Raw genomic sequence first — 18,940 nt, 5'->3', positions numbered from 1 at the left:
ATTCATTGTTTACAATCATCATGTGATCTGCTGTGATTGGTCACAGTGATCATATGGTACTGGCAATGAGCCAGTTCAGTGATCTGTCATTGGCTGTGTCCGTTGGACGCAGCTGGTGACAGATCATGCCTACAATGCGGCCGCACACATGGTGCGTTTCAAGAGGATGTCATATAACGGCCACCCGGAGTGAGGAAAGTCCTGCTGCTTTCACTGACAGATAGAAATTGGAGAGTAGTCACTGTTCTTGCTGATCCAAAACTGTCCTGTCCTGCTGCTAGACATTTTCTATCAAGCTCCCATTAAGAATTAAGAGACCACATATGATAAAGCAGCATAAAATTTGGCAGCAGTAGGGATAATTAGCCAACATGTACTAAAGGCAAAGCACAAGCAGATGTTTTACTACAAGAATTAGGATACTGCAGAGGATACAGCTGGACAGTTTTAATCAGGGATAATAGACCATAATGTTACATGCCTAACTTTTATTTTATCTGTGAGCATATAAGGCTTTGATAAACAGAAGTGGTATAAAGTGAGGTGGTTTAGAAGTACATCTCTCTTGCACTCCTTTTGAATGATGCAGCAGTGTACTGTGCTGCACAGTAATGCAAAGCGATGCAAATGCTACATATTTTTTAAGTATGAACAGCAAATGTCTGCTGTCTATATTATATATTGTAGGCAGCTATGCTAGGCTTTCAAGGAACTGCAGAAATGCACCCCAAACACCCATTCCTATTATGAGTGTAAATGAGGCCTACTCAGGGCTTTCTTTCAGAAGGAATGCAGTTCTGACACCTCCAGCACTGAATGTATGTAATGGCAAGGGGTGCTGGGGTGTGCTGGAGGGTCTATTGATGCTGGCTGCTGGGGAATATATTGTCTCTGGAGGAGATCTATTTTTGCATGGTGGTTTATGGTTGCTGGTGGGGAATCAATTGTTGCTTGAAGAGATCTACTGTTGAGGGGGGTCTATTGTTGCTGGCTGCTGGAGAGTCTATTGATGCTGGCTGCTGGGAGATCTTCTGTTGCTGTTGAGGGTCCATTGTTTCTGGGCAGGTATTTTGTTGCCGAGGTCCATTGTTGCTGGGGAGATTTATTGTTGCTGAGAGGATCAATTGTTTCTGGGGGAAGGAGTCTATTGTTGCTGGCTGCAGGGGATCTATTTTACTGCTTTTCTTGTGATCAGTAACAAATTCCATAGAAAGTACTTAGCACCACAAAATGATACTTGTGGGTAGGAGGTGGGTATGGGTAGGTGGTGGAGTCAAGAAATGATTCAGAAAGGGTGAGTTCATGCACCTATTCTCTGAGAAAAAAAGCCCTAGGCCTACTGTCTTGTGAATGACAAGCTATTGTTTTAAAATCAATAACTATAGCCCGGCATCACTGTAATTTGCAATGGAAGAGTAAGGTATCTTCTGTCCAGGGTCCAAATTTTAAGCACTGTATATTAACCTGGTTCCACAGACATCACGTTATTGACATGATTGTAAACTTTGCACACAGGCAATTGAGCCTGTTCAATGTACAGTACATGCCATTGTCGTCCTCCTGCCAGGGAAGCCCAGATGCAGCATACAGCCTCCTATACTCCTGAATGATGGTACGCTGCTGTACTCAGGTATATGTCGGGGCTATCTTTCTATTTTTTGCACACACCCATTTGCTACACTAGCATATCCCTTAGTATAGCAGGTATATCCAGTCTGCGAGGCTGTATGCTGCATCAGGGCTTCCAGGGTGGGGAAAGATGCCCACATTTATATACATTAAACAGCTTCAGTCACCCATGTGCAAGAGATCGTTTAAGGTATTAGAGTACTTGTTTTAAAAGATAAAAAAGGAAAGTTTGTTTAGGCCACTTCAAGAAACTGGTTTTCCTACACACCACTAATATCTACTCTTCAAATGTTTGTTGTGTCCAAAAAGACTCAATAGAAGGCTTCCATAATCATTTACACAAAGCAACAGTTTGTTATACCCCACTGAACACATAAACTTCACTTTTCCCAAAACTGAAATGTGCTTATTGCAGTTTTGTGTCCTCCACGATGGTAATACAGGCGATATCTTGTTGTGGAGGCCCTCAGAATACCTTGAGTAAAAAACAGAATTCACATTAAACTGACAAATGCTCTTTCAGCTTTATCTCAGGTTAATGAGAAACTTTTCAATTCCAGTACAAACAGAGCATGTTTCTTGAAAAACACCAGCCATAGAGCTCCAGGGTCACAAATACTTTGAATGTGTTATAGGTTACATTTTTGCTGTCCATAGAATTTAGTTAATTTCTTTGATTTCATGTCAAACCTGACAGATGAAATCTTATGCTTGGCAACTATGGTCAACAACAACTTTTTAAACATCTGTTCTTGCATAATGAGGAAGTTTCCCAACGTGGCCTTTTAGGTGAAAGGCAGAATTTTGTTTGACTTGTTTTCTTCTCTTTATTTATTGTTTAGTTGATTTGTCATCAATGTGTATGATGTTTTAGCTACAACAGTATACTAATTTTAGTAAATCCAAAACTAGGCACTCACGGGTCTTGAAGAGGCGGAAGATCAAAAACAGCAGTATTTTTATTGTCAACATTTTGATGAAGCTCAGTCCATCTTTCTCAGCTTTATTAAAGTATGTACACTGTATAAAAGCCAGTGTTTACTGTACATGGTATGGCGCATGTTATCTAATATAAGGAAATGGTTCCTTTATTACAAGCTGTAGAAATATTTACCAATCAATCCAAAAATGTTACTGAAATCTGCTTTATGGACTGGCTTACACCTGAATTGCACAGAAAAGCGGTCCTCGTACCTGTGCAATTTCTGTGCGATTTTCAGTCCATTCATTTGAATGGGCTGAAATCACACTGGATCACACAAAAAGTAGTGCATGTATCAAATTGTGTGGTACTGTAGTACCATGCAATCCGGTGCAGACAGACACACTGGGGTTTATTTACTAAAGCTGGAGAGTCCAAAATCAGACTCCCTTCTGTATAGAAACCAATCAGCTTCTAACCTCAGCTTGTTCAATGAAGCTTTGGCAATGAAACCTGGAAGCTGATTGGTTTCTGTGTAGAAGGGAGTCTGATTTTGGACTCTTCAGCTTTAGTAAATAAACCCCACTACGTTTGTGATCTGCATTTGGAGAGTCTTTAGAATTATATTGACACCCACAGCAGGTCGCACACCCAGTATGTTTTTAACACAGTGGGGGAAATGTGAATAGAACATGAATTCCCTGCATGTTGTGGTGTGAACAAGCCCTATATGCAATTTTTATTTCCTCTCCTAATGTTGTAATGAGATATTTACTACCAGAAGTTACCCTGAACGCAGTGCAAGAACCTTTTTGTGGTGACAACAAATAGTCAGCTTAACACCTTGTGACAGAAGATAAAACAAATCCTAATGCCTGAAGACAATTTTGCAACTTTGCAATGTGCTAGTACAGGGCTTAAAATTTTGAGTCTAGACCTACTAGCCAGGTACAAACCTTACTCTCCACCAGTTGTCCCAGCCAACCTTACCCAGGTCCGCCTCCAACCCCACCCCCGACCCGTCCCCCAACCCCGCCCCCAGCCCTGCCCCCAACCATGCCCCCTTAAAGTTTATGAAATTACATTTTTCTTTAGAATAAAGAGTCCACAATATAAAAAACTGCAATTATAACATAGCTTTATTATGTCAATTTAAACATAACAGCAATAGCTTAATAGCAATAGGATGCAATCAAAATATCAAGTTTTACAGCTTTAAACCTGTAGTAAACATTTTGTATTTTTTTTTATCTCCTGCATCTTTAAAAAGAGACTTTAGAAACTAAATTCTCTTTTAAAAGATGTAAGTTTAGTTTAAAGAAGTATAGCATAAGAAAAAGTGCTTATTTTGATGCCAAAAAACATGGAATAATAGTCACTGTAAACATGTTGTATTTTTTTATCTCCAGCAGAGACCTTAGGGAAGTGTGGCATTAAGAAAAAAGAAAAAAGTGCCTCTTTTGATGGCCAAAAAACATTGCATAAAATAAATAACAATAGTAAACATTTTGCATTTTTTATCTCCAGCATCTTATTAGAAGAGAGCTTAGTGAAGTAATGCATTAAGAAAAAACAAAAAAATAATTATTTAGATGCCAAAAAAACATGGCATAACAATAGTAAAGATTTTACCAAAGATGTGCTAATAGAGCAGCCATGGTTTGTGTTGTACAGCAGGACCAAGACTTGTGTAATACCCTTTTTCTGATGCAAGTCCTCCGCGGCAGTGGAGAGGGTGTCTCCTCTCAGCGGAGGAGAGCAGACCTCTCCTGCACCTGTCCCCTCAGCGGTGCTGCCAGTGTAATGGCGGTGCAGAAGAAGCCGGAAACCGGAAGTTAGAAACCGGAACTCGGCTTCACAATGAGGCTTGGAGCGCCGGTGCAGCCGCTCCATCCATCATCTGTGCTCGTGGCTCGCCACACAAGAATTTCTCCTCGCATTTGGCGAACGGGCGAGTGGCTTTTTCAAGCCCTGTTGCAATAAAGAATGTTTTCATTACTAAAATACCGCATGACTTAATATAACTCGTGTGGTATTTTAGTAGCTGTGTGGTATATTACCATATACTCAAATGCGGGAAGATACCAATTAGTGAATTGTTCCTGTTTGAAGTTCAAGCATTACATCACCAAGTGCAATGCAAAGCGTCGGATGCAGTAGTGTAAAGCATGCTGGAGCAGTGGAGATGTGTTTTCTGGAGTGACGAACCATGCTTATTATGGTTGTAATCTTGATATATTTGCATATTCTGCATATCTCCATGGAAATCTCATAAATTTTATCCTCAGATCAAATCTCTGGTTTCTCATTCTCTATAAAATAGCTCTTTAGATAAGTTAGATTGTTAGATTGTCAACGCAAAGTCTATAAATTTACTAACTACTGGAACTTCCCAGCTTCACATTATACAAATATTCAAACATTCTCTAGGTGTGACCACCTTTCATCCATGCTTGACATTTAAGCTGTAACTATGCCCTTAAGCAAACTCTATATTTAGGTATTTCACTTATTTCTTGAAAAGTTAGTTCCAGCATTTATTGGCTCAAGCAGCTATGTATAGCATGTTTTTCTGCTGTTGATATGCTACTAGCTTTACCAGTTGTTTCATAGAATGATGTGATATTAAAATAAAGATAAAGCCAACAGTGCAGATGTCTCTATGACCAATTATAATTCTTAGAACAGTTTTAGACTGTATTCCTCCTGTGATAAATACCTATCTTAAAGTGACCCTGTCACCACAAGATCACTTACAAAAAAGAACTCTGTAAAAGAAGTGGCACCATACTTACCTTTCTAGCAGCTCATGTCTTGAAAAGCAGCTGACTCAGTGCTTTCCAGCTGCAGCAGGTATTTGACCAGTCAGATGAATGAAATATGTGCTCCCCTTACCCCGCAATGGTTCCTGCTACAGTGATATATGGGTCATCGGGAAAAAACACTGCATACAGTGGAAGGAGCAGGTATTCACTCACTTGTAAAGCTAATCGAATACAGAATGAAATTTGTCTGGTTCAGCAGGGACCGGTCCAGTTTTAATCAGTGTGTGGCCATCCCTGTTCAACAGAAGTCGCTTGTTGGGTTGCCTGTCAGACAGACATGTTAAAAACTTTTCTCAGTCAGTAGCAGCCGACGATAGGCTGCAGTTCCTATTCAGTGTATTTTGACAGTAGCAGTTCCCTCAGTCAGAATACAATGTCCTGGCAGGGCGGATTCCTCCATCCAACTCGCTTGTGTGGATGGAAAAATCTGTTAGATTTTTTCCTTCAGCCAAAAAACAATGAACCATGTATAGTTACATAGTTAGTCTGGCTGAAAAAAGACAAAAGTCCATCCATTTCAACCATAGAAAAAAAAAGAGTTATAATCCTATACCCACAGTTGATCCAAAGGAAAGCAAAAAGAAAAACCCAGCAAAGCATAATCCAATTTGCTCCTGCAGGGAAAAAAATTCCTTCCTGATCCTCTGATAGGCAATAAGATATTCCCTGGATCAACTTTACATATAAATGTTGGTATCCAGTTATATTCTCTGTATCCAAGAAAGAAACCAGGCCTTTTTTAACCACCTCCCGCCCGCCATATAGTCCAATGACAGACGCAAGGCGGTTCTCTCGTTCTGACGTCCTCCCATTCTCACCGCGCATGCGCGGCTCCGGAAGCATGCAGAGCGGCGATCGGTGGTGCGCTGCATCCCTCGGACACAGCGGATCACCGATCCACGGAAAGAGCTGAAGATGTCAGCTCGGTCATGTGATCAGCTGTGTCCAATCACTGCTGATCACATGTAAACAGGGAAATGCTGGTTATTTGCATTTCTCTCCTCACGAGCTGTCACGCTGACAGCTCGTGAGGAGAGGAGAGCCGCTAATCAGCATTCCTCGGAGGGGACATGTACACTGATCATCAGGGCACTGATGATCAGTGTGCCCTGATGATCAGTGTAGCCCCAGTAGTGCCACCTGTCAGTGTCCACAAGTGCCACCTGCCAGTGCTCATCAATGCCACCTGCCAGTGCCCATCAGTGCCACATCAATGCCACATATCAGTGCCTACCAGTGCACATCAATGCCACCTATCAGTGCCCATCTGAGCTGCCTTTCAGTGTCACCCATCAGTGCCAGTCAGTGCCACCTATCAATGCCAATCAGTGGCACCTATCAGTGCTGCCAATCAGTGCCATCTATCAGTGCCCTTCAGTGCTGTCTATCAGTGCCGCCTAACAGTGCCACCTATCAGTGCCAGTCAGTGCCACCTATCAGTGCCAGTCAGTGCCACCTATCAGTGCCATATATCAATTCTGCCTTTCAGTGCCAGTCAGTGATGCCTGTCAATGCCCATCAGTGCCACCTACCTGTGCCTCCTCATCAATGTCCATCAGTGCCACCTATCAGTGTCCATCAGTGCAGCCTATCAGTGCCCATCACTGCAGCCTCATTAGCGCACATCAGTGAAGGAGAAAAATCACATATTTACAAAATTTTCAGTGGTTTTTGATTTGTTTAAGAAAAAATAAAAAACCCAGAGGTGAATAAATACCACCAAAATAAAGCTCTATCTGTCTCAAAAAAATGCTAACAAGGGGCGTGTCCAAGATGGCGACCGGAGCGGCCGCATAATCCTGAGCTCCGGTGCCGAAGTTTTCAATCCGCTGTCATCCGTGCAGCAGCGGAGATCCCTGGGGACATCTCCTAGACCTGGGAGAGAGGCTCCGGGCAATATTTCCGCCCTCCGTGGCGGCGGACATCCGCGGCCTGGTGCGGCCGCGTGGGCCGGGGCTCCGGCGCCTCACATCCACACCCGCTGCCATCCGGGTGGTGGGGGATCGTCCAGGGACATCCGAGGCGCCCTCTGCATCAGCTGGATCTGTGAGAGGGTCGCCGCTAAGTGTTGCCACTCCCCACTGCATCGGGCAGCTGTGGCCTGTACCATCTGACGGGGCCTTCCTCTCATCCGGTCACAGTGAGTAAGGGGGGACGGGCTGACAGTCCTCAGGTCCCCCCATTGTGATTTGGGGACTGGGTTTCGCGGCTGCGGCCCCAGACGCCATCTACCTCCGTTGCAGCGGCCCCTGTCGGGCTCTGTGGCCTACTGGAGCCCTGATACTGCTCCGAGGGGTGTCTTCTTGGATTTGCCCTGGAGGGCCCTGTACTTGATATTGGAGGCCCTCTGCTCCACGCTCTGCATCCCTCTCAGGCCCTGGGGTGGGACCTGGTGCTGTGACCCTGCTCCTGCAAGATATAAAGTGGTTACTGCGGCCTGTGTCCTCTCTGCCTTTTCACGGCCTGCTAAATATTTTTACAATATAACGTCTTCGCGGATGACCCTGACAGCATTCATGTAACTACAACCTTTAATCTATTTTGGGCGTTATAGGTCTCCTGGGGTTATTTTCTCCATTTCTTATCCAATTTTCAGCTGATCACCCCCAGGAGACTCCCTGTATGCCGTCCACCAAGAAAAAAAGGGGACAAGCTCAAAAGTCCCTCACGACATACCTACTTAAGGCACAAGAGCTTTGCAGCATGTCTCCAGTCACTACAGAACGAGCATCCCTGTCCGATCCCACGCAGGATACCATAGCTCCTTCCTTAGCCCTCGTCAGTGAAAATACACAGCAACTCACAAAGGGGGATCTGGAGTCTTGTCTGGAATCTATGTACACCAAGTTGGCCACCAAATTCCAATCAGAATTGCATAAAAGCACTAATGTTCTCTCTCAGGAAATAGCCACATTGGGCTCCAGGACCGACCGCTTAGAAACCAAACACGATGAACTTAGCTTAGCCTATGGTGAACTTTCCAGAGAGCATGACCATCTACAAATGGCTTTTTTACAATTGCAGGCGCAGGTCGAGGACCTAGATAATCGCAACCGCAGGAATAATCTGCGAATCAGGGGAATTCCGGAGTCTATGTCTGACCTCTCATTAACCACAACCAGGTTATTCAAGTCACTCCTTCCGGATCGCGACCCTGGGTCTTTTGCCTGTGACCGCATCCATAGAGCCCTGCGCCCTAAACCTCCTAATGACAAGCCGCCTAGGGATATTGTCCTGTGTATGAAGGATTTCCTGACCAAAGAAGACATACTTAGAGCTGCTCGTAATACCCCAACGATCTCCTTCGATGGCTCAGTTCTACAAATCTTTCCAGATGTTTCCCCGGCCACGTTGGAGAAGTGTAGAAAAATTAAAGAAGTTACAACTGCCCTGTTCTCAGCTCGTATCCGCTACAAATGGGGCTTCCCTTTTAAGCTGATAGTTCCACATAATGGGAGCACATATATAGCCACATCCCTTCTTGAAGGTAGGGAAATTTTGGCCAAATTAGGCCTGGCGGATGCCCCATCACCTCAACGTCCACCCTCCACCCCTCGTATTTCTCCCATTTGGCATACTCCATCTCCACGAAGGGATAGAAGGAGAGTCAGACAAGCACCGGGCTGACAGGACCATTTTCACATGCCTGATACCCATTGTTTTGACGGTCCTTAGTCCTGCCTATTGTATATTATGACTTTAACAGGAACTGGGACACAGGGATTTTGCTCTTTATCTCTTACACTGTCAGGATATGCATTTTTGTGGTCGCTGCTCTGATATCTTTGTGGTTCTGAGAACTATGTGTGCCTTGTATTAATAGCTGGACGAGTTAAGTTTTACAAGGGTCTGCGGGCCCTCTTAATTACGCCCATTAAACCATGGTCTCACAACTCTTCGACACGTTTCCCCACCCTGCCTCCTGACATGGCCGGAGGTGTTGCCGCCCGATTGAGGGGTGACGGCTCCGTTTTCCATGTTTTACAGAGACAGGGTCTGGGCCCATTTGGCCCATTAATGTCTGAATTTTTTGTTTTATCAGGCATGGTACATTTCCTGCCTGATCCATGTTCTTTAGTTACCCTCTCAACTGTAGGAGCTATTAAAGCTTCGTTTCTATTGTTTTTTGCTCATTCTCTTCACAAAACTTTAGTGTATGACGTTGGTATTGTGCCGGTCTGTGGACGTCACGACCCCCATGTTGGGGTCTGGGGGTCCCCTAGGCTGGTACTGCTGCAGGTAGATCTGTCTGATGTGGACCTGCGGGTCATCATGTCTAGCCAAATAATTTTAGGAGATATCTCTCCAGTGTGTATTTTTACGCTGATAGTGTCAAACTTTGTTTACTATGGTGATTTAATGTATCTCGCATAATGTCCAGGGTTTCAATTCGCCAAATAAGCGCAAAACAGCCTTTCTTCAATATAAGCATCTGGGAGCTAAAATTATATTATTACAGGAAACACATTTTGCAGCCGCAAAACACCCGACATATTTTCATAAATCCTATAGGCAGGGGTATTATACCCTACATTCCTCCAAGAGTAGGGGAGTAGCCATCTTTCTACATAACTCATTCCCCTTTGAGGTTCAACATGTGTATCGTGATCCGGACAGTAGGTTTATCATTCTTAAAGGCACCCTTTCCGGTCGAGAACTTACGATTGCTAATCTCTATGCACCGAACTCGGCACAATCTTCCTTCTTTTCTAAATTTTTTGGTGCTCTGGATAGGTTTTTGTCCCCTCATCTATTGGTGGGTGGTGATTTTAATCTAGTGGCAAACCCTCTTTTGGATCGTAGCTCCTCCTCACACTCTTCCCAAGCTTTCCCAAAATCCCTTACCAAGAAACTAGATGCCCTCCAGTTGGTGGATGCCTGGAGAGCGCACAACATGGGAGCCAGGGATTACACATTTTATTCTCACCCACATGATTCTTATGCCAGATTAGACTATATCTATTGTACCCCGATTTTACTAGCTAATTCTAGGACAGCTTGTATTCACTTGAGCCCCTGGTCGGATCACAATATCTTGGCTTTATCTATCACATTTATAGGATTGGCACCTACTCCCTTCTCTTGGAGACTTAATGACTCTATGCTAACTGATATTGACTCTCGTCAAGAGGTGGTTACATCTATCCGGGAATATTTTCAATCTAATTCAACCCCTGATATATCCTCGGCCACACTATGTGTAGCCCATAAGGCGGTCCTACGAGGCCGACTTATCTCCATGGCTTCATCCAGAAATAGAAAACATTGGCAGCAAATACTACTTCTTACCCGAGAATTAGAAGCACACTATAGAAGTCATGTTGCTAATCCATCTCTCCTCAATAAACAGTTATTGTCCCAAAAACGCTTAGAACTGAATACCCTGCTTTCCCAAAAGACTGAAAAGGCCCTCCGCTGGTCGAAGGCCTCGTTCCTATTACATAGCAACTCAGCATCTACCATGTTTGCAAGGAAATTGAACCACTCTCTGCGCCCCCCACACGTGTATAAACTACTCACTAATTCGGGTACTATCTCATCTCTACCTCAGGAAGTCTTAGGTATTTTTGAAAACTTTTATTCTAATCTACTAGCTTCTCCGCAGTCAAATTCTGTTCCTCCATCAGACTCATGGCTGGATTCTATATCCCTCCCTGCTCTTACACCTTCTCAGATTGCCTCCCTTAATGCCCCTTGCACTTTGGAGGAAATAACTTGTGCGATTAGTGCGCTAAAACGCTCTACTGCACCGGGTCCAAATGGATTTACCGCTAGTTATTATAAGCATTTTGCCCCCACGCTGGCTCCCTATTTGATAACTTTATTCAATGATGTTTTGCAGGGGGGTAGGTTCCCTGAGGAGATGCTATTGGCTAACATGTCCCTAATACCTAAACCACAGAAAGACCACTGTTTGCCACAAAACTATAGACCAATCTCAGTAATGAATAACGATCTAAAGATATTTAGCCGTATTTTGGCGAACAGGTTGGCCCCTATCATCTCCTCTTTGGTTTCTCCAGACCAGTCGGGTTTTATTCCCGACAGATTTATTACTGATAACATTCGTCTCACTCTAAATGTTATTCAAGATGCTAATTTACATTCCAAAGAGGTTCTGTTGATGAGTTTAGATATAAACAAGGCCTTTGACAGTGTTCTTTGGCCATATTTATTCTCCCTGCTAGGGAAAATGGGCTTTAGTGACGGGTTTTTGGCAGGCGTGCACGCCCTATACGACTCTCCTAAAACAAGAATAAGGCTTCCTGGTTGTAACTCTGACCTTTTTACATTGGGTAGAGGCACCCGCCAGGGTTGTCCTCTTTCACCCCTTCTATTTGCGCTGGTGTTGGAACCTTTGGCATTGGCGATCAGATCACATTCGGATATTTCTGGTTACTCATTATTAGTTTCACATTTTAAAATGAGCATGTATGCCGATGATGTTATGCTTTTTCTTACTAACCCATTGACTTCATTGCCTAATTTATGTGCTGTATTGAACGATTTTGCCTTAGTGTCAGGTCTCACCGTTAATTTTACCAAATCGGTGATTATGCCGGTTAATGTTCCTGACTCCCTAAGTGCATCTCTCCGTAGCTCTTTCCCATTTCGTTGGGTCAAGGACAGGATCTCCTATCTGGGGATTAATCTCACCCCCAGATACTCGGATATGTTTACTGCTAATTATCCATCATGTGTATCACGTCTCTCTACTCTATTGAAGATTTGGCATGGTTATCATATTTCCTTTCTGGGTAGAGTCACGGCGGTTAAAATGAATATTTTGCCCAAATTGCTTTATCTTTTTAGATCACTGCCAGTTCCAGTTTCAAAAACGTTTTTGGATCACTTTCAGCGGACTGTTAATAATTTCATTTGGGGAAATAAGCATCCACGTTTTGCTTCATCCATTTTGTACCGCTCACAACGGACGGGTGGTCTTGGCCTCCCCAACTTTTGGCTATATTACCTCTCTGCTCGTTTTGCGCAATTATCACAATGGGCTACTATTAACTCTCAAATCCCATGGATCAAGTTTGAGTCTCAATCGATACGCCCATTTTATTTACCAGGAATTCTATGGTCTAAAATTTCCCCCCGATCGCTTACTTTTCATAACTCCATAGTGACTCATTCGCTGACTCTCTGGTCCAAATACAAATCTAAATTGAATCTAGTCTCTCTTACCCCCCCGGGTGTTTCATTTTTTGGTGACCCCACTTTTGTTGTAGCTTTTTCTTCCCCTCAACAGTTTCGTTGGTGGTATGATCAATCCTTTATCAGATTATCGAATTTTCAAAGAGGAGGATCTTATATTACATTTGATATGCTACGTGTGTTGTTTGATGTTCCTCTTCGCGAGTACCTTCGTTATAGACAGATTAGACATTTTTTTAATTCACACTTTGGCCTTATGCCATCTTCCCCGATTTCTTTTTTTGAACGTATCAGCCGTGACTCTCCTAGGGGTAGGGGTCTTATCTCAGATCTTTATCGCCAATTTTTGATCTGCCTTTTTCATACACCCCCCTCTTATCGACAAAAATGGGAGGAGGATAGTGGTATCACTTTTTCAGATGAGGATTGGGATTCCATGGTGGATAATATATGCAAGAGTTCTAGATCTCTTTCGGTTCGTGAGACGGCCCTTAAGGTTTTAACCAGATGGTATTATACCCCATCAAGACTACATGTATTGTTTCCACAAATGTCCCCTTTATGTTTCCGGGGCTGTGGCCTCACAGGTACTTTGGTTCATATATTCTGGGATTGCCCGACCATATCTTTGATTTGGTGTAAGATATCTGAGGTGGCTACCTCACTGTCGGGTACCCCAATACGATTCTCCATACAGACCTGTTTATTGGGGGCCAATATCCCAGGGGTCTCTGATGCCAATCTGAGATTGATACATACATTATGTATTGCCACTTTATGGTCTATTGCCTTACATTGGAGGTCCAATGCTGTACCTTTGGACTCCGTTTTACACAGAATTGATACTGTAATGCTTATGGACCGCATTCATTATACCCTACTGGATAAGATGCACTTATATGATAAAAAATGGGAGTCATGGAGAGATTGTAGACACTTATTGCATGTTTAACAATATTCTCAGTAAAAGTTGCCTGACATGTACTGTTGACGGATGTATCTCTTAGCTTATCTTATTGTTCACGTATTTCATGCACTCGTAATTTACTCTTTTCCTTTTTTTTTTTTCTCTCTTATGTTAATATACTTTTCTGTATTGTACATTTCTAAAGTGCCTTGTTTTCATTGAAAATAACACTTGAAAGTGTGCTGTTGTTTTACAGTCTACTTATATTCAATAAAATCGTTTGTAAACAAAAAAAAAAAATGCTAACAATTTCATATGGGTACAGTGTTGCATGACCGCGCAATTGTCATTCAAAGTGTGACAGCGCTGAAAGCTGGAAATTGGCCTGGGCAGGAAGGGGGTATAAGTGCCCTGTAGGCAAGTGGTTAAAGCAATCCACTGAGCTGGCCAGAACCAACTCTTGAGAGAGTCTATTCCACATTTTCACAGCTTTCACTGTAAAGAAACCTTTCCGTGTTTGGAGATTACATTTCTTTTCCTCCAATGAAAGAGTTCCCCCTTGTCCTCTGTGATGACCTCAGGGTGAATAATTCTACACCAAGTTCACTATATGAACCACTGATGTATTTATACATGTTGATCATATCCCCCCTTAATCTCCTCTTCTCAAGAGAGAATAAATTCAGTTCCTCTAATCTTTCCTCATAGCTGAGCTCCTCCATGCCTCTCATCAGTTTGGTTGCCGTTGTCTGTATAGTCAGCTTAAATATGGAATACTTGCAGCAGCTGTAGTATGTGAAGTGGTAAGTATAATGCCTTTTGTTTTACATGCCTGCTCTTTTTGCTGCAGCTATGATCATGGTATCATATTTTTAGCCAGCAATCAGTTTTACTGTAAAAGTGATGCAAACAGATTTACAGCCACTAAGTGGTTGGGGCGACTGTTCACTGTGGAGATTGAGGAACATCTGTTCCCTGATCTCTTCTGTGACTATTGAAGCTGGAAGCAACAAGGATTTCATCACTTACGGTTTCAGTGCTGTTTTTCTGGCTGATACAGCCAGGGAAGCAGCTATTCAAACTGATCTGTGTTTGATAAGATGCTTGGAAGGGCAGAGGAGGAATGAGGGATTTAAATGCATGAAGGTAAAAACCTTCTGTATGTAGCAGCCCTCCAGCCTCCCCCAACATTTATCTGAGCCCCCTCTTGATCCAGCTATGTCCACGAGAGCCTGGGTTCTCTGGGGACTCTCACTTCTGATTGGCTGAGGCAGCAGCAATAGTCATTGGCTCCCACAGCTGTCAATCACAACCAGTGAGCTGATCAAGAGAGGGAGGGGGCAGGGCCAAACCGCGACTCTGTGTGTGAATGGACACACAGAAAAGTGGCTCGAGAATGTGCTTGCTCGGATACCCCCATAGCAGGCTGCTTGCTATGGGGGCACCCGACAGGAGAAAGGTGGCAGGAGCACCGGCAGGGGACCCGAGAAGAGGAGGATTCGGGCTGCTCTGTGCAAAACCACCGCACAGGGCAGGTAATTATAACATGTTTGTTATGTTTAAGAAAAAAACCCCCCAATACTTTAGTATCACTTTAATAGACTTCTGATCTCTCTATAAAGAGTAAATGTCACTGCCCAAAGCTATCACAAGAGGTGATGTTTACTCCTTCTCGTAGCAATAAAGTTAAGTGAAAAAAGTATAAAAAAAGTTAACAAAAGAAATAAAAATAATAAATACATTTAAAAGCACTCCTGTCTCCCCCCCTATCCCCCACGTTTCCAAGCAATTGCAAATGCACAAGCAGGTCTAGCACAAATATGTAAATGGTGATTGTACCACACATGTTCTATGTAAGACCCCGTCTGGTTTCATTACCATAATAGTCATTAAAACTGTGGAAGGTGCTTTGTAGCACCAGGACTCCATAATATGAACTGGCACATTTATTGAATTAATGTGTTGTTTTTTTAAGGACACGTTCTTTTAAAAGGATCATTTCTAGCACAATTAATATAGTGCGACACTTTTGGGGAAGGTGTTTTGTAGTCCCCGCTACATTTATAATTTGATGTATAGGTGTTCTCACTTTAAGGTATATTTCCGGTTCCTTTTTTCTAAGGACACATGATTTACAGGACTATATCCGGCCCTATTAACTTAACGTGTCCTTTTTAGGGGAAGGTGTGTTGTAGTCCCCGCATTATTCACAGCTTGCTACATAGGGGTTCTCACCTATGGTTTACAATTTATATCACAAGTATCGCCATTTTTTACTACAGTGTCGCACAAGTACCTTCATCTGTTGTAGTAAGGTGCAATACGGTGGTTTGTAGGATTACACTCATTAAGAAGACAGGTGTATTGCAACATGGTACGCACCATTGGTATTTTTGTTTAGTTCACATTTATACACTGAAGAGGGAGGTGCATTGCAGCACTACACACACAATCACTGATTCTTCAAATCATATATATTACTTCTCTAACCAGTGTTTCACAGTTGTAGAAGTGGCATTCCAGTCATCTAATTACCACATATATTTGTGTTTATTCCTAGCAGCAGCCCACAGGTCTCAATCTCTCTTGTATTCAGGTGCGCAGGATTCTCAAATACAAGTTCTAGTGCCAGAGCTCACATTTAACTCTGTACTGGTAACATGTAAAGGCTTTTAACCACTTGAGCTCCTGAGGATTTACCCCCCTTAATGACCAGGTCTCTTTTTGCTACTCGGCGCTCCACTAATTCAACTGATAATTGCGCGGCCATGCAATGCTGCACCCAAACGAAATTTTCGTCCTTTTTTTCACACAAATAGAGCTTTCTTTCAGTGTAATTTGATCACCCGTGCGCTTTTTATTTTTCACGCTATAAACAAAAAAAGGCCAAAAATTTTGAAGAAAAACAATATTTTTTACTTTCAGCTATAAAAAATATATAGTAAACTCAAAGTTGGTTATAAATTTAGGCCAAAATGTATTCTGCTACATGTTTTTGGTAAAAAAAAATCCCAATAAGTGTATATTGATTGCTTTGTGTGAAAGTTATAGCGTCTACAAACTATGGTATAGATACTGCAATTTACGCCATTTTTCTGCTATACAGCGCTGCGCTAGTTTAACGGACAATTGCGCGGTCATGCAATATGGTACATAAATAAAATTTACATCCTTTTTTTCCCACAAATTGAGATTTCTTTCGGTGGTATTTGATCGCCTGTGCGGTTTTTATTTTTTGCGCTATAAAAAAAAGGCTGACAATTTTGAGGAAAAAAAACAATATTTTGGACGTTTTGCTATAAAACATGTCCAGTAAAAAAAAAATGCAAAAATCAAATTTAGTCATAAATTTCTGCCAAAATGCATTCTGCGACATGTCTTTGCTAAAAGAAAAACCCAATACATGTAAATTAATTGGTTTACGTGAAAGTTATAGCGTTTACAAATGGCGGGAAAGATACTTGGATTTTTAATTTTTATTTATACTAATAATGGCGCCGATCAGCGACATATGGCGGCAATCAGCGACATATGACGGTGACCAGCAACTTATGGCAGGACTGCAGGACTGCGGGACTGCGGCGGACATTTTGAAACCTGGGGGGGGGAACTGACTTGGGGTCACTGACATCCCCAGTGACACCAATACAGTGATCAGTGAAAAAAAAACACTGAAACTGTACTAATGTCACTGGGGAGGAAGGGGTTAACATTTTTAGAATTTGCTGTGTAAGGGGAGTGTTTTACTAGGGGGCGGGGGTGTGTACTGGATGGGGGGAGGGAGGGGGGAGCTCATCGAGGGAGAGAAACTCTGCAGCTTCTCACAAGCTGTCAGAGAACTGACACAGAACAGGGCTGTGTGTAAACAATGCAGCCCTGCTCTGTGTCAGGGATCACCGTCATTCGCGGGAAAACGGCCGGTAAAAACTGGCCGTGACCCGGCGGCTGACACCCGCTGCTGACACCCGCGGGACAGGTAGGGCAGGCGCGTGCCTCGCGTGCGCCCCCTACCTGTTTTGAAGGCAACCGTTTTAAAATGTGCTTTTGCCTACGAGTGCCGCCCTGCCGCCATTTATATGCGGCGGCAAGTGGTTAAAGCGGTGCCTTTGGACAATTTAAGGTACCGTAGTTTATCGCCATTTCACAGGCCTGCAAATTTTAAATCTTGACATGTTTGGTATCTATTTATTCGACGCAACATTATTATCACAAATTGGGTATATTGTGTTTGCGTGCACTAAAATTTATTTAATTGTATTTTTTCCTGAAAATTTGCATTTAACACACGGCTTCACAAATTTCATGTAACATAAAAAATTGCAACAACCACCGTTTTATTCTTCAGGGCCTTTGCTTTCAGAAAATATATGTTTGGGGGTTCTAAGATTGCAGATGCAGATTTTAGCATGTATGGCAAATGTTTCAAAATTGCCCTGATAGGCACATTCGATTTGCAGATTTTGTTTTCTACTTAAGTTTTTTGGGGACATTTTGCTTTGGTTTGCTTTATGTTTACTGGTTTATTTCAAATAAATTTAAATGACTATATTCATAAATGTCCTCCATTTAGGGGAAAGGGGATGCAGAAAAAACACTGGGTACAAGTATAAACTGCAGTCCTTCTTGTCATTTGATATGAGGGGAGCAGCCCTCTTCAGCCAACAGACACCAAAGGGGTGGGGGTTAGCATAAGGGAGGGGGGTTTCGTTTTAGTGGGACACTGGCACAATAATCAAAAGTTATGTAATATTTCACTTGTGCTCTGGATGCAGCAGGAATTTTGGTTTAATAATATACATAGTAGCACCTTATTACTAGGGAACTATTTAGTGTACATTAGTACCTTAAATATAAAGTACAGTAACAAAAGATATTTAAATGACATAAACCAAAAAGTAGTATAAGTGGCTTACCAAATAATAATAAGCAGTGTCCGGAGCGTAATGAATAATAATAAGCAATACCAGTGGTGTAACAAATAATAATAAGCAGTACTAGTGGCGTAACAAATAATAATAAGCAGTACTAGTGGCGTAACAAATAATAATAAGCAGTACTAGTGGCGTAACAAATAATAATAAGCAGTACTAGTGGCGTAACAAATAATAATAAGCAGTACAGGTGGCATAACAAATAAGAATAGGCAGTACCAGTGGTGTAAAAATAATAATAAGCACTCTCAGTGGAGACCTGCTAAAACAATAATTGTTTCCAAAAGCTTTCATAATTTTGTCATGATAAAAAATATCATGATAGTTGTTGTTATTACTATTATTATTCCTATACCTTTTATCCAAGGCTCTAGTCCCTAGTAATCTGAATATGATGACAACTCTCTTGCTGTCTTTCCTTGAATTAGGCACACATTTATGTTAAGATCAATGACATATATTATCACAGTTGGCATTGCAAACTGCTACAGAGCGAGTTTGCCCCATCAAAATATTGATATGGAGCCCCATGATTCATAGTTAGACCCCTGGGCAGCACACACAA

Source organism: Staurois parvus, unplaced genomic scaffold (genome assembly GCF_062004578.1).
Source record: "Staurois parvus isolate SC_StPar_1 unplaced genomic scaffold, SC_StPar_1.0 ptg000131l, whole genome shotgun sequence".
Classification (NCBI taxonomy): Eukaryota; Metazoa; Chordata; class Amphibia; order Anura; family Ranidae; genus Staurois; species Staurois parvus.
Note: the sequence above shows the minus strand (reverse complement) of the source record.